The sequence below is a fragment of the Perca fluviatilis genome, chromosome 2, assembly GCF_010015445.1.
Source record: "Perca fluviatilis chromosome 2, GENO_Pfluv_1.0, whole genome shotgun sequence".
NCBI classification, from domain to species: domain Eukaryota; kingdom Metazoa; phylum Chordata; class Actinopteri; order Perciformes; family Percidae; genus Perca; species Perca fluviatilis.
The window spans coordinates 7,276,581-7,297,773 of NC_053113.1; the positions used below are offsets into that span (position 1 = coordinate 7,276,581).

At 39.4% G+C, this 21,193-nt stretch overlaps 1 long non-coding RNA gene across 1 annotated transcript; it reads left to right on the top strand.

Annotated features, from left to right (window-relative positions):
• Positions 1 to 1,342: 1,342 nt before the first annotated feature.
• On the top strand, positions 1,343 to 1,716 carry LOC120544121. Its single transcript, XR_005636459.1, has 2 exons — positions 1,343 to 1,452; positions 1,648 to 1,716. It is a non-coding gene; the product is annotated as an uncharacterized LOC120544121 (long non-coding RNA).
• Positions 1,717 to 21,193: the final 19,477 nt, after the last annotated feature.

A 21,193-nucleotide genomic window follows, 5' to 3' on the forward strand; every position in this document is an offset into this window, starting at 1 on the left:
TTGAGCCTTAAGTTAGCTCGTTAACGCCAAATCCTGCTTCGTAGTACAGGCCTCGGGGGCATCGGACCGGGGGTAAAACCAATACTGATTACCAGGGCCCAAGGGGAGAGAGGGCCCTTGAAAAGTCTGGAATATATATTTATTTTACCTAAATATTTTTATTTCCTAATAACATTTCATAATGCATATCAGATGAAATGTAAAGTTAGTGTATTGGCAGAATAACTTGGTTGATTGACTGACTATTTTGTATACAAAAAGGTCTCACCCCCCCCGCCCCTTGCTAATGTGCCAAATGGTTTAGTCCACCTGCATGCATTACGTTAGCCAGTTCAGATCATATCAAATCTGAGCACTAACTAGAACACAAATTCCATGGTGCTTGTCAAGGATCAAGCAGTTAGGCATGAGGAGTCGCAAGGAGATTTCAAAAAAGGGTTTTTTATTTTACCCACAAAAAATTCTGACAACAAATAAAGATAAAGTTTGGGCCCTTAAAAGAGGTCAAACAAACTGAACTTAAACTCTGAACATAACAAACTCAAAAATACAACTGACCTCCTATACAAGAAACAAAGGGGACTTATATACTGGGTGATCAGACAGGTTTGACACCCAGGGGGAGACTAACAATAACACTAATATGTAAATTACAAATAACAAAAGAAAACAACTAAACACTTACTCCAAAAGAAATGTAATCTTAATTAACATTAACTGAATAAATGTACTAAAGACAATACAAATCAAAACTCAAATATCTTGAGGATAAATAAAGCTAACTCCCCCCTGACATAACAAGTAGTGGTAGAGTCCAATTTAGCCACCACTCCTATAAAGCTACTGTAGTTCCAGACACCACCCTTTTGTCCCTGCAGCCTACATGCCTCACTCCAGGGTGTGGAATCCGCAACACTGGTAAGCTGAAAGAAAACTGTTATATTAGAAAACCAATCCAAAACTAATAAAGTATATATGTAAACCAAATCCAGTGCCTTGTAAGTTATTTAAAACTAAATAAATGTTTACAACAAAATATGTGTCTGAAAAGATATAGAAACCAGTCTTAAGGAAAACAGCATGAACTAATGTTTGTTGTTTGGTTAAAAAAAAAAGGAGAAAAAAAAAAAAAAAATTTTAAAAAAAAAGAGAATGAAGAGAAATGCAATGACATCAAAATGTGAAGTGGAAGAATGGAAGTGGTGTGTATGCGGACCGCTGACCGTGGAGAGGAGAGGGCTGCAAGAGCCCAAAGAGAAAAAAGGAGCGTCCACCACACAGACGCTGAAAAGACTTCTGCCATCCCATTCCTTCAACTCTGTTCCACTTTTTCCAAGGAGGCTTTTGCTATCTGCTGCCTGACCACGCCCACCTCACCTGTTGCCTATAAATTGATTGTGAACCCTTTGGCTCATTCTTTGCTCACTCTGCCGGCACTCCAATGCAACCTGTGTGAGTCTTCAGGAGTTAACTTTGCTATGCTACCATGTGCACTGCTAACTGAATGCCATGGTTTGCCAGCCATGTGCCATAAGCAATGTGGATATATTGTTGTACTATCTGAAAGCCTGTGCATTTGTTTGTTTGCAGTATGTGTTAATTGACCACTATCATTAATTGTATTATGTTTGTTATCCCTTTCTGCAGCACACAGTAACTGCAATGAATCCACGTCACTCTGAATGATAAATAAAATACCACTGGTGCTGCATTGAACCCTGCTTTCTCCCTGTTTCATTCCTCACTCCATACCACCTGATGTCTTCTGACCGAGACTGTTTGCTCACCACACCTTCACTCCACCTGAACCATTCCCATCACCTTACAGTTCCTTCAGACGCCATGAGTGTATTTTATATTAATGTATTTTTTGGAGAGGTGTTTTTTTTTTTTTTTTTTCAGAAATTTTTTAAAAATATATTTTTGATTTGTTTACCGGTATGTTGTGACATTTAAATTGTTTTTTAAAGATCATTTTTGTTCAATTTAACAATATATTTCTTGCAGTTCAAAGCGTCAAGTGTCTTTTCTATATCTTGGACTTATATTCATTCTTCATTTTTCTTGGATTGCTTCCTTAAATCATTTGGCATGGTTGTGCTTAGATAGGCCTTGCATGAATTGCCCAGTTAGGACCCACATAAGATCCTTACAGAGCCCACTTTAAGCCCATAGGGGCATTCACTGTTGAATCCTGGTGCAAGCCCACTTTAAACCCCTTTAGGCAGGTGGGGCCCAAATGGGTCTGACATGAATTACCCAGTTAAGACCCACATAAGACCCTTACAGGTCCCACTTAAAACCCGTCTGGGCATCCACGGCTGGCCCCCGTGTGGATCCTGGGTGCAAGTCCATTTTAAACGCCCTTTAAGCAGGTGGGGCCCAAATGGGTCTGTCATGAATTGCCAGGTTAAGATCCCACATAACACCCTTATAGGTCCCTTTTAAAGCCCATCTGGGCATCCACGGCTGGATCCTGGGTGCAAACCCACTTTAAACCCCTTTGGGCAGGTGGGGCCTTTTTGGGTGGTCTTTTTCCTTCCTTCAAGCTCAGTTTCTCTACCAAAGGCTTGGCAGTCTGAGGGTCCTGAGCAATATCTTAGCTATTCCTAGGACAGTGCTCTACTGGACAGAGATCTCAGATATTGTTCCTGGAATTTGCTGGAGGGGGTTACAGATTACCACTGGAACCACTGTTCCCTTTGGTTTACACATCTTTTCTAGATCTTCTCTAAGCACTTGTTATTTTCCAGGCTTCTGTGTTCCTATTTCTTGATGTTGCTGTCGCTTGGGATTGCAACATTTATCACAACTGCCTTTTACCGCTGTTTGACGACCACCACAATGTCGTTTGGTTAGCCATTACCATTTTATCAGTCTGGATCTGGAAGTCCCACAGGATATTAGTTCTTTCTTTCAGACACCATTGGAGGAGCCTCCCACTTTGACCATGGGAATTTCAGCCCATACTTGGCACAGATGTTGCCGTAAACTATGCCAGCCACTTGGTTAACGCCACTCATGTATGCCGTACCTGTCATGTGCTGGACTGTCTCAGGGTCGCGTTTACCCAGCCTGCACCTTGGGTCCTGTCTAGTATGGTAGACCCCACCCTCTATTGATCTTGTGCTCAGTGCTTGTTTTTGTGCCTCCATGATTAGCGCCTCTGTGCTATCTCTCAAACAGGCCTTTTCCAGGCACTGGTATGATTTCTTGATATCAGCCACTTCTTCTACAGTACATGTCAGTGGTGCATGCCATGCAGCGGCTTGTCCGTCCTTTTCTCCCTCTGCCCCAGAGACTTTGCCGTTTTCTGGTGCCCCAGAGACTTTGCCGTTTTCTGGCACCCCAGAGACTGCCTTTGTTGGCAGCCCAGCCAACTCCTGACCCCGTGTTCAGTCAGCGGCCCAGCCGACTCCTGCTTGGACTCCAGATGGAGTCAGACTTCGCCGTTGGAGTCGTCGCCGGCCTTCAAATGTTCTTCGCCGTCCTGCTCGGCCTACAGAGGGAGTCAGCATTCGACGGCATCATTGCCGGCCTCCAGGGAGTCTTCGCCATTGTGCTTGGTCGCCAGAGGGGTTTCGCAAATCTTAATCACAATATCTGGCAGAAAAATAACAATTTGATTTTTTTCCCCACATTGTTGAGCCTTAATGCCCACATAGCTAATGTGGAGAGAAAATTATGTACACATGGACAGGATTTATTGGGGGGCTTTTTATAAGTTTTTGTTCCTTTTTTTAAGGTTTTTATCACATTTTTAGACATTTTTGCTGCTTTTTTCAGAGTTTTCGTCATCTTTTTGGAATATCTTTTGACTTTCTTTCTGATATTTTAGACCAAAGTGCACAGAGGCAGCCCAGTTTGTATCTTAACTTCATCAGAGGCAACTGTTAATAACAATTGCATTTCATTGGACAATTCTGTTGTATAATGACAATAAAGCTGATCCTTGAACCTTTTAGCAGAAACATTAGAGTTGTCTTGTGCCTCACTTTATATATATATATATATATATATATATATATAAATATATAAAACTTTATTATTATTTATTATATAAATAGAAAAGTACTCATACCATATTACAAAAGGTGTACAAACAAACATAAGTACATACAGACATACTAACTACGACATATTACATAAAGGGAACATACAGACATACAAATGCACAATAATTAAAACAGGTACAGATGCGTGTTCCAGTGTTTCCAGAGTTTAGAGATATATCTGGTATCACAAGTACAGGGTTGGTTAAGAAATTTACTCTGATTGAGACAACTGTTTGTTTTCTGACAGCTGGAGAAAGGAAATAAAGCTCAGCTGTTTGATTCCAGTAAATCACCAACATGTAGATTTATCTTCCAACACATGAGTGGTCCACACTTTCTCGGGAAATAAGAAGTGAAGTAGAAACATTATATTTAACATTAAAGCCAGAAACAAACCCTGAGGAGACCAAAGACTAGTCCAAAGAGTTGACAGAGAAGAACTCAGGTGAGTTGTTTCCTGATGAGTCACAGCTCGACCTATCAGGAAGCAGATTTTCACAATAAGAGCTTAATAAGACAGTATTTGGGAAAGGAACCTTTGCCTATATTGGGGCAGTTCAGTGGAATAAGTTAGATCAGCAAATTAAAATCATTTCCAGCATGAACTCTTTCAAAAAGAGAATCAAGGCCTGGTTACTAGAGAGGGTAGCTGAATGGAGCCAGTTACCGTTTTTATTTTTATTTATTTGAGAAAAATGTTTTTATGTTATGAGATTGATTATCACACTCTGTAAGTGTCTTGTCCTGATGTTATGTGTTGAGGACTGCAATGAAAATAAGTCCAGGACTTCATTGTGTTTTTATTAGGGCTGTCAAAATAATGTGTTCATTTCGATTAATTAATCTGAGAAAAAATAACGCATTAAAAAAAATAACGCAGATTAATCCATTTCATATTGACCCGAAGCCATTCTAGCCACATTCGACTGGAAAATGAAGGAGGAAGACGAGAATGTGCTGCCTAGATCATTGATTGGAACATTTACTTGTAAAAATCTTAATCTGGTGCCACTGATATGTCTGCGCTTCTCTCTGATGCTCTGAGACAGGCAACACAAACACCGCTGCATGTGATGTTAGTTAACACTATGCTCAACAGCAGCCAACGTTAGCCTACTGCTAGCTAGTAGCTGGATTAAAAACGGTTAAAATGCTAACTGCTAACGATAAACGGTGTAAAGTTTGATTGTGTTTCACTGTAGAGGATTCCAACACCGAGATATAACAGTCTGCACCTGCCGTTGTCGGAAAAACAACACAGGCAAGGCAAGGCAGCTTTATTTGTATAGCACATTTCAGCAACAGGGCAATTCAAAGTGCTTTACATAGAACATTAAAGAGCAGTTAGAAGACAATTTAAAAACATGAATAAAACAAATTAAAAACATTAAAAGACAAGAATAAAATTGATAGTGCAGTATAAGAATAAAAGTTACAGTGCAGTATAAGAAATTAAAGTTAATAAAATAGATTATTTAAAGAAAAGCAACATCAAAAAGATAGGTAGATTTAAAAGAACTGAGAGTTGCAGCGGACCTACAGGTTTCTGGGAGTTTGTTCCAAAGATGTGGAGCATAAAAACTGAACGCTGCTTCCCCCTGTTTAGTTCTGACTCTGGGGACAACAAGTAGACCTGTCCCAGATGACATGAGAGGTCTGGGTGGCTCATAGTGTAGTAGCAGATCAGAAATGTATTTTGGCCCTAAACCGTTTAGTGATTTATAAACCAGTAAAAGTATTTTGAAATCAATTCTTTGAGGCACTGGAAGCCAGTGTAGAGACATCAGAACTGGAGTGATGTGATCCACTTTCTTGGTTTTAGTGAGGACTCGAGCAGCAGTGTTCTGAATCAGCTGCAGCTGTCTGATTGATTTTTTAGGGAGACCTGTAAAGACACCGTTACACTAGTCAAGTCTACTGAAGATAAAAGCATGGAAAAAAGTTTTTCCAGATCCTGCTGAGACATAAGTCCTTTAACCCTTGATATATTTTTAAGGTGATAATAGGCTGATTTTTTAATTATGTTAATGTGGCTTTTAAAATTCAGTTCTGAGTCCATGACTACACCAAGATTTCTGGCTTTGTCTGTTGTTTTTAACATTGTCGTTTGAAGCTGAGCGCTGACTTTCAATCGTTCCTCTTTTGCTCCAAAAACGTACACCTCCATTTTTTCTTCATTTAATTTAAGAAAGTTCTGGCACATCCAGTCAATCTGTTGAATGCACATATTTAATTGTTGTATTGGGCTATAGTTCCCTGGCGATAAGGTTATGTAAATTTGTGTGTCATCTGCATAACTATGGTAACTTATTTTGTTGTTTTCCATAATCTGAGCCAGTGGAAGCATGTAGATGTTGAACAGAAGAGGCCCCAGAACAGAGCCTTGGGCAACTCCGCACGTCATATTTGTATGCTCAGATGTATAATTACCTATAGACACAAAGTAGTCCCTATTCTTTAAATAGGATTCAAACCACTTTAGTACTGAGCTAGAAAGACCAACCCAGTTTTCCAATCGGTCAAGCAATATGTCATGGTCTACCGTATCAAATGCAGCACTGAGATCAAGTAAAACTGACCCTGTTTTGACTCAACCACTGAAAATAAAACACCAGGCAACTCCTTCTCCCCAGACTGATAAGTATGCTTGTGTACAAAATGAAACAAGCTTTAACTGATATGTGCTGGGTCCAGGCTGCACGTCTAGTGGCACTCATGACTCTTTCCAGGACAAGCCTGGGCCCTGTGTATTAAATTCTTCTTCAATCTATGTTGTGTTAGGTAATAGAAAAAGAATGGTGAATCCGCTAAGTAAGAAAAAGAAGCACTTAACTGCCAACTTAGCAAATTTAGCATTCATTCCTCATCAGCCACAGCCTGTCCCAAAAAACGAGACAGATTATTATTTTAACACACTAACACTAGCCTTACTAAATGTCAGGTCTTTGGTGGGTAAATCATTTTTAATCAATGATTTTATTATTAAGCACAATCTTGATTTTATGTTTTTAACTGAAACCTGGTTAGAGTCCTTCTCAGACATTATTGCCGAAAACAATAATAATTCACATGCTTTGTTTGCTACTGTCGATAGGTTAACAAACCCTCCAGTACCAGTAGCATCTGAACTTTTATCCACCAAGGCCTGCAACAATTTTGCCACTTTCTTCAAAGACAAAATTCAGAAAATTATACAGTCAGTGCTTCCATTTTGAGTACAGGGTATGTGTTGTCACAGTGTCCAGGCAAAACAAATTCCAATATGACCCAATTCCATATGATTAACCGTAAAAACCTGGAGGACATTATACAACATCTGAAAACCTCCTCTTGTTGCCTTGATGTTCTACCAACAGGCCTTTTCAAAAATGTTTCGAATTGTTTGGCTACAGATCTTCTACAGATTGTAAACACGTCTCTTCTCTCAGGTATCTTCCCACAGGCCCTGAAAACTGCAGTCATCAAACCACTCCTAAAAGAGAACAATCTAGACACGTCACTAATGAGCAACTATAGGCCGATATCAAACCTTCCATTTTTAAGTAAAATCATTGAAAAAGCGTTTTTTCAACAACTCAACCTTTTCTTGTCACTAAACAACAGTTTTGATGCCTTCCAGTCGGGTTTTCGATCACACCACAGCACTGAGATGGCTCTTGTTAAATTCTTTAATGACATGCACTTAAACACAGATAGTGGCAAAATTTCAGTCTTAGTATTACTTGTGTTGTCGGTGTGCATGTGTGAGTGAGTGGTTGTTCGTCTATGTGTGGCCCTGCGATGGACTGGCGACCTGTCCGGGGTGTACCCCGCCTTTCGCCCGACGTATGCTGGGATTGGCTCCAGCCCCCCCCCCACGACCCTGTGCGCGGGATAAGTGGTTGACGATGGATGGATAGTATTACTTGATCTCAGTGCTGCATTTGATACGGTCGACCATGACATATTACTAGACCGATTGGAAAACTGGGTTGGCATTTCTGGCTCAGTACTAAAGTGGTTTGAGTCTTATTTAAAGAAACTACTTTGTGTCTATAGGGAATCATACATCTGAGCATACAAATATGACGTGCAGCGTTCCCCAAGACTCAGTTCTGGGGCCTCTCCTGTTTAACATCTACATGCTTCCACTGACTCAAATTATAGAAAACAATAAAATAAGTTACCATACATATGCGGCAGGCACACAAATTTATATAACCTTATCGCCAGGGGACTATAGTCCAATACAACAACTGACTAAGTGCATTGAACAAATTAACGACTGGATGTGCCAATTTTCTTAAATTAAATGAAGAACAAATGAGGTGGTTGTTTTTGGAGCAGAAGAGGAACAATTACAAGTCAGCACTCAGCTTCAAACGACAATGTTAAAAAGAACAGACAAAGCCAGAAATCTTGGTGTAGTCATGGACCTTAAGACAATTTCAAAGTCAGCCTCTTACCACCTTAAAATATATCAAGGGTTAAATGTCTCAGCAGGATTTGGAAAATCTTGTCCATGCTTTTATCTTCAGCAGACTTGACTACTGTAACGGTGTCTTTACAGGTTTCCTAAAAAATCAGACAGCTGCTGCTCAAGTCCTCACTAAGACCAGAAAAGTGGATCACGGCGGTCCAGTTCTGAAATCTCTACACTGGCTTCCAGTGCCTCAAAGAATTGATTTAAAAATACTTTTGCTGGTTTATAAATCACTTAACGGTTTAGGACCAAAATACATTTCTGATCTGCTACTACACTATAACCCACCCAGACCTCTCAGGTCGTCTGGGACAGGTCTGCTACACTATGACCCACCCAGACCTCTCAGGTGGTCTGCGACTGGTCTACTACACTATGACCCACCCAGACCTCTCAGGTCATCTGGGTCAGGTCTACTTGTTGTCCCCAGAGTCAGAACTAAACAGGGGGAAGCACCGTTCAGTTTTTATGCTCCACACATCTGGAACAATGTCATGGTTTTGAGTTTGAGTTTCGGTTCTTGTTTCCTGTTATTGATGTGTATTTGTTCTGTTTTCTGTTGTAGCCCATGTGTCCTACCTCGTCTTGTCTAGCTGTAGTTCCGGTCATGTTTTCCCGTGTGTCTGTATGTTCTGTTCCCTGTTTTATTTTGACAGTGTGGTTTTCTGTCTTGTCTTATTTTACTTCCTCTGTTTTCTCTCCCTTGTGATTGCCCTAATGTATTTCACCTGTTTACCAGCCTTGTTTCACCTGTCCCTTGTTAGTCCTCATTATCCTGTGTATTTAGTCTTTGTGTTTCCCTTGTCTGGTGTCAGGTAATCCAGGCCCGGATTGGCTAATCGGGAGCACTGGGAAAATTCCCGATGGGCCAGTCTGTTTTTTGGCCGCGAGGGCCGTTGTTGTCATGGCACTGGTTTGAAATATGGATGCTGTCCCTAGGCTGCCTGCACTCACAGCAGCCCTACATTTTTATTTATTGTTTTACCGCAGAGTGCAGCCTGCAGGTTAATGATGACGTGATTATCTTTTGACTCCCTGGCCCCGCCCCTGACCTGGCACCTTGCAAGTTGCTCAAAATAAAAAAGTCAGATAAAAATGGAAAACAGGAAGCGCAAAGGCGGCGCTGAAAAGGCCTGATTTAAAAAAAAAGAAAGCTTTGGAAACTGATGCGGCCAAATGTCCTAAGCTGAGCACATTTTTCCTAAAAAGAACTAATGAAGATGACGAAGCCGGTAAGTAAGCTAACGTTAAGGTAGTTAGGAGCAGTGCAAGATGCTAGCGACCGTGCAAAACAACGTTGTCTGCAAACCACCGTTCATGTATCAAACCTTTTCTTGTAGCTCTTCAGCAGCAGCCGCCTCTAGTCCGGTTTGCTGCTAACAGTGAAGAGCAAGGCCCAGTAACGTTACCAAGCTCCAGTCATGAGCCCAACCCACCAGAATGGGCAGGTAGGATTGTCATTCAGAAGAACTAATAGTAATGAAGAGCCCTGCTCAATGAAAAATGCCCTGAGATAATTAATGATACCTGATGATTCAGCAATACATTAATGAAACTGACTTGACTTGAAAGCTTTGTAAAAAGGGGATATTTGTGGTGAGAAATAAATGTAAAAAATTTCATTTAGTGTCAGAAACAGAGCCAGGACCCAGTTGTGAAGAGACTAATGCTCTCACTGTGAAAGACACAGGTAAGCTGCTGTTGTACCATAGTGTGTGAATAAGCAAACATTATTACTGAAAAAAAATGCTTTTCTTACTTAGTATCTTACTTGTTTCCAGTTCAAATGTCAAAATATTCTTAATTCAAGATACATTTACTAGACAAGTGAAATGGCATAAGAAATTATGTCTTGTTTTCTGAAAAAAAAAATTAAGTGATTTTGTTTTTTTATTGTTGCTTAAAACAAGCTAAATCTAAAAGAATTATTTTTCTTACCCCATTGGCAGATAATGTAGCTTGTTTTAAGCAAAAAATCACTTAATTTTGAGGTGTTTTTTCATACTTGTTTAGTAAAAATGCAAATAGACTTATATTCTGAGGTTTTAATTACATTATTTTAATATAGTCAGTGGTGAACTAAAGTGGGCCGGTCTAAGGCATGAAACTCCAGGGCTGAAAATGAGTACCAATCCGGCCCTGAGGTAATTGTTGTAGTTTTCTGTCTTCTATTTCTGCGTGTACTGTTTGCAAGTTCTGTTTGGATTCTACCCTGTTCTCTGTGTTCCTGGTTATGGATTTCCTGTGTCATTTGGATTATGTTGAGAAATAAATCTTCTGCTCAAATTACCTTTGCCTGCGCTCTTTGCATTTGGGTCCACCTTTCCCTGAAGATCATGACAAACAAACTCCCAGAAAACTGCAGGTCCGCAGGAACTCTCAGTTCTTTTAAATCAAAGTTAAAGACGTATCTTTTGATGTTGCCTTTGTTTAAATAACTGTTCATTTGTTATAGGAAGTTGCATTGATGACACTGTATGACATTCTATAACTGCTCTTTAATGTTTAATTTCTTATACTGCACCGTAACTTTTATTCACGTATTTTATCTATCAGTTCTTATACTCCACTGTCAATTTTATTTATGTCTTTTATCTAGTGGTATTTTTAAACAGATAACGGTCATATTTCTGAGAATTTCTCCAACGCGAGTGTGACATAGATTAGAACTCAAAAAACACAGGTGTGACAATAGATTATCCATACAAGAACCACGTCTGTGAACTGGTCAGATTTAGTCTGTGAACTAGGTCAATAAGAAGGACAACGTCTGTGAACTTATCAAGAGACAGACTGAACTGTCCCAGATTTAGCAAGGTTTACCGAGATTAAACTAAGCTTTGTAGCGACAGCTACATCGTAGTGAAAAGTAGAACTACTGCAATCTTGTAATGGCTAAGAAAACACCAAGTCGTCTTTTTTTTTTACCTGCCTTTAATGTTTTGTTTTTTTAATTGTTTTTAACTGCTCTTTAATGTTTAATTTCTTATACTGCACCATAACTTTTATTCGCGTATTTTATGTCTCAGTTCTTTAATTTCTTATACTGCACTGTCAATTTTATTCATGTCTTTTATCTAGTGGTATTTTTGAACAGATAACGGACATATTTCTGAGAATTTCTCCAACGCAGGTGTGAGATAGATTAAAAACAGGATTTAGAGGAGGAAGAGAAAAACATTTCCTCTGGCTATGAGAGCTATGCGAAAGCCTCGAAAATACAGATAACTGACATATTTCTGAAATATTATCTCTCAAAAAACACAGGTGTGACAATAGATTATCCATACAAGGACCACGTCTGAACTGGTCAGATTTAGTCTGTGAACTAGGTCAATAAGAAAGACAATGTCTGTGAACTTGTCAGATATTTCTGTGACCTTATCAAGAGACAGACGGTGAACTGTCCCAGATTTAGCAAGGTTTACCGAGATTAAACTAAGCTTTGTAGCGACGGCTACATCGTAGTGAAAAGTAGAACTACCGACCACAGGTCCTTTTGGCTCCAGTTACTTGGTGTTTTCGTTACCCATTACAAGATTGCAGAAATGTTTTTTTTTATTTATTTTTTTATCATTTTAACCTGCTCTTTAATGTTTTAATTTGGTTTTTTTTTTATCGTTTTCTTACTGCTCTTTAATGTTTTATATAAAGCACTTTTTAGAGAAAATCCCGCACACTGAACATTACGCAAGCAATAATTTATTTAGAAGAAAAATACAACGTTTCGGTCTCAGACCTTCATCAGGTAAAGTAAATGTAAAGCACTTTGAATTGCCCTGTTGCTGAAATGTGCTATACAAATAAAGTTGCCTTGCCTATTTGTTTTCCAGCATCTTTTTTGCAATTTTATCAGCCTCTTTGTTTCCTTTTAACGCCTATATGAGCTGGAACCCAACAAAACTGAATGGCCCTCATTTATCAACCTAACGTAGAAACCAGCGCAGATATGAGCGCAGAAATCATCTTACGACAGGCTTCACGTGGGATTCATGAAAAGTTCGTATCACACCAATCCGAGCGTAAGAACGGTCGTACATTGATAAATGCGGCGGCTGGAAACGATCGTCATTTAAATACCACGCCCCAATATATTCTGGGTTTTGAGGCCTCGCCCCTACAATTTACGACATGGCGAGACGTAATCCGGCTGAGAAGCGGCACTTTTCAGAGGTGGAGATTGAAACCCTGATATCTCCGGTTCATTTGCACTAACGTGTGTACTATTTGGCAGCCTGAAAACTGGTATTAAAGGCTGGAGAAAGAATGTGGGATGAAAAGAGATCACTGATGCGGTCAACAGTGTTGCCGTAGTAAATCAGACTCCAGCTGAAGTTTAGCCGATTTAATTTATACATCCTTGACACATTTTCTATAGTCCTAATAATAGTAATATACAGGCTTCTATTGCAATCTATTATGCCTACATGTAGGTGTACCTATAATTAAATAAACACACGGTAGCGGAGTTTATGCAGTGTCTTTTAGTTTACTCGTGTTCGTCGGAACGAGGCAACAGCTGAGGGAGAGCGCTTGTCCTCCGCCCCCCCGTGCTGGACCACCCCCCCGACCCTGTCTCCTGACAGCAGAGGGGCTGGAAAAACAAGCCAAAATAACTTGGTCAATGGCAGAAATAAATCATTCACTTGAAAGAGAAACAAAAACCTGAAGAATAAATAAAAATGTTGTGCATTGTCATGTTTCCTGTATTGAATATCATTGCCAAACATAACACTATAGGCTACCTTTTAAAGTGAGGAATAATATCCCGTCTCCTTGGTATAGCCCCCAGTTGGGGCTGTTCTGGACACTGCTCTCCAGGCATCGGGTCATCTGGCTCCATCACTACATTTATGGCACCGTGTTTTCCTGTGCGATGTTGTGCAGAACCCCCACAGGCTAAAACAATGTTGCAGACCGGCGCATAGAGGTCTTCTAAAAGAGCCAGATCTGCCATTGCTGATACGTGATCAACTGATGACTTCTCCTTCTCTTGTTAAACTGATTATGTGCTGCACCGCAAGTCCACACTGACTCCAAAACTTGCGTACACGAGTTCAGACCAGACGTGAGATTTGATCGCAGCCTACGCTCACGTCCATATTGATAAATGCCGAGCTTTGCGTAGGAATCGGCGTACGCCCGTCGTGCGCCTGTTTTAGGTCGTACGCACGTTTCATAAATGAGGGCCACTGAGTCCAAGGTTCCTGAGATGTAATAGTAAATATGTTATTTCAATTTCAATGACCTGAATCTAGGCTATGAATAGCTGCCATGGAATCTGTACAGATTACAGCTCTCAATGGTTTAACCTCTTCAATCCACCTAAGAGCTGTAATTATCCCAGTCATCTCAATAGAGTATACAGACAAAGAATTATTTAACCTATATCCATCTCTTTTGTTAAATTCTGGAATATATATCCCAGTACCACAATGCCCATTTTGTGGATCTTTTGATCCATCTGTATATATTTTAACATATCCATAGAATGATGTTTTTATATATCCCTGGCAATATGCTGCAAAACTTTGTTCATTTGGATACTCTCTCTTTTCTTTCAATCGTTCACTGTTAACCTCCAGAATCCATGGGGGAATAGCACTTAGAACCAGTGAAGGACTAAATTTCAGATCTTTAATTCCATATTGTTCTGCTATGCTGTTGATGTTCCACCCAAACCCTTTTGATTTTGTTTGATATTCCCAGCTATCATTAAGAACTGAAATTGCTGGATTATTAATACTTCCCAAAAACCTAACCTAGTATGTTAGAGACAATTTAACATCTTAGACTGAGTGGACATTCGTCTGATTCAACTAATAAAGCACATGTAGGGCTTGTTTTTATAGTTCCTAAAGCAATTATTATAGCTTTAAATTGAATCCTCTCAAGTTTTCTTAAAAAACATTTGCATGCTGAACTATAAACTACACATCCATAGTCTATGGTAGATCTTATTAAAGCTTTATATATGTACATCAAAAACTGCTTATCTGCTCCCCAACACTGTCCAGTTATCATCCTCATTAGATTTAAAACCATTTTACATTTTGTTTCAACATGCTCTATATGATGTTTCCATGTAAGTCGTTCATCCAACCACATCCCCAAATATTTAAATTTCTCCTTTCTTTCAATTGATTGATTGTACAACATAACTTTATAACATTCTGGGATCTTCTTTCTGGTAAAGAACATAACCTTTGTTTTAGGTATGGAAAACGTAAATCCCCAATCTATACCCTATTGTTCTATTACTTGTAAATCTCTTTGAACAGCTGTGGTTATGATATGTTGCATTCCTTTTTTCATATGACAGCAGTATCTACATACAACAACCCTTCATTCCTTTCCCCTAATTTTTCAAATACCATATGTCATTTACCATAATATGGAATACTATGGGACTAATAACACTTCCTTGGGGAATTCCACTTCCAACCATAAACTCTTTACTTATTCCATTACCAATTCTGACCCTTATTGTACGTTGTGACAGAAAGTCTAGTATATACACACATATACATTCTCCCACTGATTCCCATTTTATATTTAATTAACAGACCCTCTCTCCACATAGTGTCATAAGCTTCTTCAATATCTAAAAACACTGCCACCACAACCTCTTTCTTAATTAGTGTCTTCTCTATTTCATTGTTGAGCTTCACTAAATCATCAGTAGTTGATTTACTTTTCCTGAATCCTGTTTGATATTTTTTTAAATGGACATTTATATTCAAGAAAGTAATTCAAACGCGCCACTACTATTTTTTCCATTAATTTTCCTAAATGGGATGTCAAAGCAATGGGTCTATAGTTCTCTGGATTGCAAGAATCATTTCCTGGCTTAGGAAATGGAAGAATGGTTGCATTTTACCAAATCTTGTTGAATAATTCAAGAATTCTTTCCAAGAGTTTATCAGGTAGATTTCTAATCATTGCATAGCATATGTTATCACATCCTGGAGAAGAGTATCCTGTATCACCTAAAGCCATTTTAAGTTCTGATAAATTAAATTCAGTATCTAATATAGACATATTTCCCTCTCTAGAATTAAGAATGTCTTTGTTAGCATTCAGAATATTTTCATTTCTTTTCTTAAAACACTTATGCAAATGGTTACCTTTTTGAATCTCTGCAAATTTGTATTCAAGTAAATTAGGTTTTTCCTCATCTGATATTGCTTCATTTTGTCAGGAATATGTGCTTCTTTGATACATTTCCTAGCTAAAGCTTTTTTTCTTTAATATTTCATAACATTGTCCATTGTAAGTGTTTTGCACAACATTTCAAAACCTCTATTTCTGTCCTTAACAGCTTCTGTGTTGTGGTTGTGGGTATTTCTGATGCCTGGGGCCTGTTTCAGAAAAGCAGAATATATAAATCCAGGATAACTGATAAAGCGAGGCTTGACCTAGTCTACTCTGTGCATCCTGGCTTGGTGCGTTTCACGAAGGCCAAGCCAGGCTGAGGAGGAGCGACTAGGTTGAGCCAGGCTGAACTAATTCAGATAGATGCGCGTCCATGGATTTCCTCAAAAGACCGCGAGGTCGATCACAGATTTACTGATGCCAAAATGAAGAATACGCATTGTACATACTTTATACAGAGTGAGCAGCAGCTTCTTGTGGAAGTATGACAACGTGAAACACATTATTTGAATAAAAAGAAACACGGCCGCTGTACTGAAACAGCGAGAGAAAGCGTAGCAGACGATTGCGGACCGACTGAATGCGTAAGTAGCCTAAATATAAACATTAACTGACCACTGCTCTGAATGGAAACCGTCATAATCATTCCATTCAAGGATTAGGCTACTAATCATTTGCACAAATTAACAATTGTACTCTTTGCCTTAAAAGTAAGCAGAAGATAATGTTACTCAGGAAATTTACCATGAAGATCATTTTCTATAAGGCTAGAATATGAAGTGTAAATATCTCTTTCACTCTGTTCCTCCCTCTCTCTCATTGGCTAAAATATTAATTTCCTAAGTCATATTAACACATTGAATGGTTTCATGTAAGAGCAGTAGTTCAGAAATGTATATTTTTAGACTATCATTTAGTCTGTCCGCTATTATCTGTCACGCTTTTTCTCGCGTTTTTTTTTTTTTATAGAGGACGAGTTTCCTTCTCTACATATTATATGCCTTGCTCCCTGGTATATATGGACATAGAAAATAAAGACACTGAAGTAATTGGACTGTAAAATCTAGAAACTATAAAGATAATAAAATTATAAATTCCATGCACACTATAAACATGAATGGAACAGAGTATATTCATCAGTTATTCCCCCCAGCAAAATATAAGGTCAAAAACCATTGAGGTGTCCTCTCCCTGTTGTTACATGAATGTACAGTAGCCTACATCACTAGATAGTTACTGGTCCAGTGAACTAAGTCTATAATTTGGGAGGATTGTACAGTTAGGATATGTTCTTAAAATTGTACAATCCTCCCAAATTATAGTCCCAGTTTACTGGACAACACAAATTGTGTGCTAAGAATGCCAAATACAATGCACATGGAAGCAGAACAAACATGATCCTTATTGTTAAAGAATAAAAAAATAAATTATAAACTACAATAATTTAAGATGCATTGGGGAACTATAGAAATGTACAGCATTGTATGTGTTGCCCTTAGTAACAGACTTCATGTAAAACTCATTTGAAATTTTATCAGCCTTTTCTAATTATCTCAACAACTGCCATAATATATTCATCAAACTTCTTACAACAATATGAACAGCAGTCTTCATACAGCAATATAACAGTAACAATGACAAATTTATAATTCTAAAAAAAATAATGGTCACAACTTTAAATAATAACAGTACTTAAATGAACAGCAATATGCACCTGTTGTATTTTAATCCAGGCTGATAACAAAAGGGTAAAACCACTGCTGAGTGAATAGAAAAGGCTCCAGGATTAAATAAATCCTGGCTGTTAGCCTGGTCAGGAGCAGGCTAGCTGCACAGAATAAATCTCCATGGTGATTTATGTGCCTCTGCTTTCGTGAAACCAAGTCAAGGCTAAATTCATCCAGGATAACCAGGAAATCCCGGCTTAATCCCTTATCTTGGTTTTGTGAAACAGGCCCCTGTTTGTATATTTCTGTTGCTGTTTCCTGTTTTGTATATTTAGGGCCCGAGCGCCGACAGTGGCGAAGGCCCTATTGAAACTGAAGGAATTATTGTTTCTTTCTATTATTATTTTCCCGTCAAATGAATTGGCTTTTTGAGGGGCTTAATATATTCAAAAACTCACCAAATTTGGCGGTCGCATCAAGTCTGGTGAAAATTTACGTATGTTAAGGGTTTCGGGAATAGGCGCACAAAAATGGCTCGCTAGCGCCCCCTAGAAAGTTAAGAAAATTGAGCCCCTGCAGTGCGTTTAATGTAGACTCACGAAACTTGGTACACATATGTAACATGTCAAGATGTACAAAAAACGTCATTAGAGCCATACCCTAAACCCAACAGGAAGTCCGCCATTTTGAATTAAATGTTCGAAATTAGTGCGATTTTGGCCATTTCCACATGTCGTACTTTAACGAACTCCTCCTAGAGATTTCATCCGATCAACTTCAAACTCGGTCTGTGCCATCTTAAGATGTTAAAGATGAAAAGTTGTTAAAAGAAAAACTTTTCGTCATAGGGCCGTGGCGGGGCGGCCATTTTGTGTGTTTCGCCGCCGAAACAGGAAGTGGGTGTAACTCGAGTGTACGTTGTCCGATTACCTCGAAACAGTTCAGGATTCATAAGAGTCCAGGCCTGAGGACACCTACAGGCCAAAATTGACTTTTGGTCATAGCGCCCCCCCCTGGCCACAGGAAATGCGCCTTATATGACAAACATCATCCGATTTACATGAAACTTAGAATGTGTGGTCTACATGTGATACTGAGCCACCTCCTATAATATGACCACGCCCACTTACTCAGGCCACGCCCCCTTTCATAACATTTGAACCGTTTAAGGTAGAGTCTTGTGTGAGGTGTCATTGAACTCAGCAGAGACTTAGTTTTTAATTGGTCATGGTTTGACCCGCCCCCTATGCTTAAGCCCCGCCCCCTTTCATAAAATTTTAATTTTTTAAGGTATACTCTTGTGTGAGGTACCATTGAACTCAGCATAGACTTCTTTCTTAATTGGTGATGGTTTGACCCGCCCCCTATGCTTAAGCCCCGCCCCCTTTCTTAAAATTTGAACTGTTTAAGATAGACCCTTGTGTGAGGTATCAATGAACTCAGCAGAGACTTCCTTCTTCATTGGTGATGGTTTGGCCCGCCCCCTATGCTTTGGCCACGCCCCTTTTCACAGCTAATGAACCGCATGACGAAAAATCTTATGTGAGCTATCGTTGTACTCAGCGGGAAGTTCCCATTTCATTGTTGACGATTCGCGGCGTCTGAGTGCCGCGCAAAATGCGCGGTCGCAAGGAGCGGCGTCTGCCGGTAACCCCGACGCGCGCAGAGGCGCGAAGGCCCGTCCATCGCTGCTCGCAGCTTTAATTTCTTCTAATATTTCTCCATTCAAATCTGTATTTCTACTTCCCCATAGACTTTAATGAGCATTAAAATCCCCAGACCCAGACTGCTCGCAGCTTTAATGATTGTTGTGATTGTGTATCTTTCTGGGGCCTGTTGCACAAAAGTAGAATGAATATATCCAGGATAACTGAAACAGCGCAGCTTGACTTAGTGTGATCCACTCATCGCGGATTAATTGGTTGCATGTTTGCTGAGCCAGGATAAGTAGGTGAAGCTATGCCAGGAGTAGATAGCTGGGATAAGTGCACGTTCACGACTTTCTTAAATAGACCGTGGTATCAATCACAGATTTACTGATGCAGAAATGGAGAAGACGCACGTGGCATATGTTTCACCTGTTGAGCAGCAGCTTCTAATGGAAAGTTACGAGGAGGTGAAACATATAATATGCAAAAAGGGAAATACGGCTGTTGTTATCAGACAGACAGAAAAAGCCCGACAGACAATAGCGAACCGACTGAATGCGTAAGGATTTAAAAAGATTTACTTACTAGTCACTCCACATTTTTACAAAGTTGTACACTCTGTTTTAATTGCTTTAATGCTATTGCTTGTTTTATGTGTTGGTTTTATTGCGGTATCTGTTTTTATGTGCTAAATGTGCTGGTTTTACCGTAAAGTGTCTTTGAGTAGCCTGTCACTATATAAATAAAATGTATTATTATTTTGCCTATTTTGCCTTAAAAGTGAGCAAAGGGAATTAATGTTCCTCGGGAAATATACCCTAAGGACTAGGCTTAACTTCAAACCCTTATTCATAATGCGAGAATATGTTTTACAACCATATGCACCAATCTCTATAAGCTATGACTAATTCTAAATATCTTTCTACAATTAATGTCCATACAGAACAAGCATGACTGGACAAAAACTAGAAAAAGAAGTAGCCTAAGTGACTTCAATACACACTGTAAGCATATCCGTAAAACAATGTAGCCTATTATTATTCATTTATTTTTATTCTCACTCCCAAGCTCGAAGATGACAAGTGACAGCACCAAAATAAAATGATTAAGAAGCTTTGTGGCATTCCAACACATTCCCACTCTCATCTCGTAAAATACAGACATTTGGTCGGGTGCCAGCCATTGTCATCGTTATTGACGCTAAAAGTCTAATTTAGAGTCCGCTGCACGGTGTGGGAGGATCCCCCTGCCTCCCCCCGCCTCCCCGTGTTGCAAATTCACGGGGAGAGCAGCGGAGGAAAAGCCCATTTCCTCTGTATCATTCCACTTTATCTCCGGTGCCAGTGCAACCATTTCTTACCATCCAAACAACTGCAATAGTAGGATTTAAATTAAACTCATGACAGATCTGCTCTGGACCAGGCTAGCTGCAAAGAATAAATCTCCATGGTTACTTGGCTGGGTTTAACTCAACCTGTTTTTGTGCAACCAAGTCAAAGCTAAATTCATCCAGGATAACCTGAATATCCCGGCTTAATCCCTTATCTTGGTGTTGTGCAACAGGCCCCAGTTCTCCTTTTTTGATTGTGTATCATTCTGAGGATTGTTTATGTTTCTGTTTTGTTTATTATTCTGAGTAGCGTATGTTTCTGTTTCCTGTTTTATTTTGGTAGTCTGGTTTTCTGTCTTGTCTTGTCTAGTTTTACTATCTGTGTTTTCCCGCCTGTCTGATTGTCCTGCCCCGCCCTGATGTGTTTCACCTGCTGTATCACCTGTCCTTTGTTTGCTCATTAGGGCCCGAGCGCCGACAGTGGCGAAGGCCCTATTGAAACTGAAGGAATTATTATTGTTTTTTTCTATTATTATTTTCCCGTCAAATGAATTGGCTTTTTGAGGGGCTTAATATATTAAAAAACTCACCAAATTTGGCGGTCGCATCAAGTCTGGTGAAAATTTACGTATTTTAAGGGTTTCAGGAATAGGCGCGCAAAAATGGCTCGCTAGCGCCCCCTAGAAAGTTAAGAAAATTGAGCCCCTGCAGTGCGTTTAACATAGACTCACGAAACTTGGTACACATATGTAACATGTCAAGATGTACAAAAAACGTCATTAGAGCCATACCCTAAACCCAACAGGAAGTCCGCCATTTTGATCTCAAAGTTCGAAATTAGTGCGATTTTGGCCATTTCCACATGTCGTACTTTA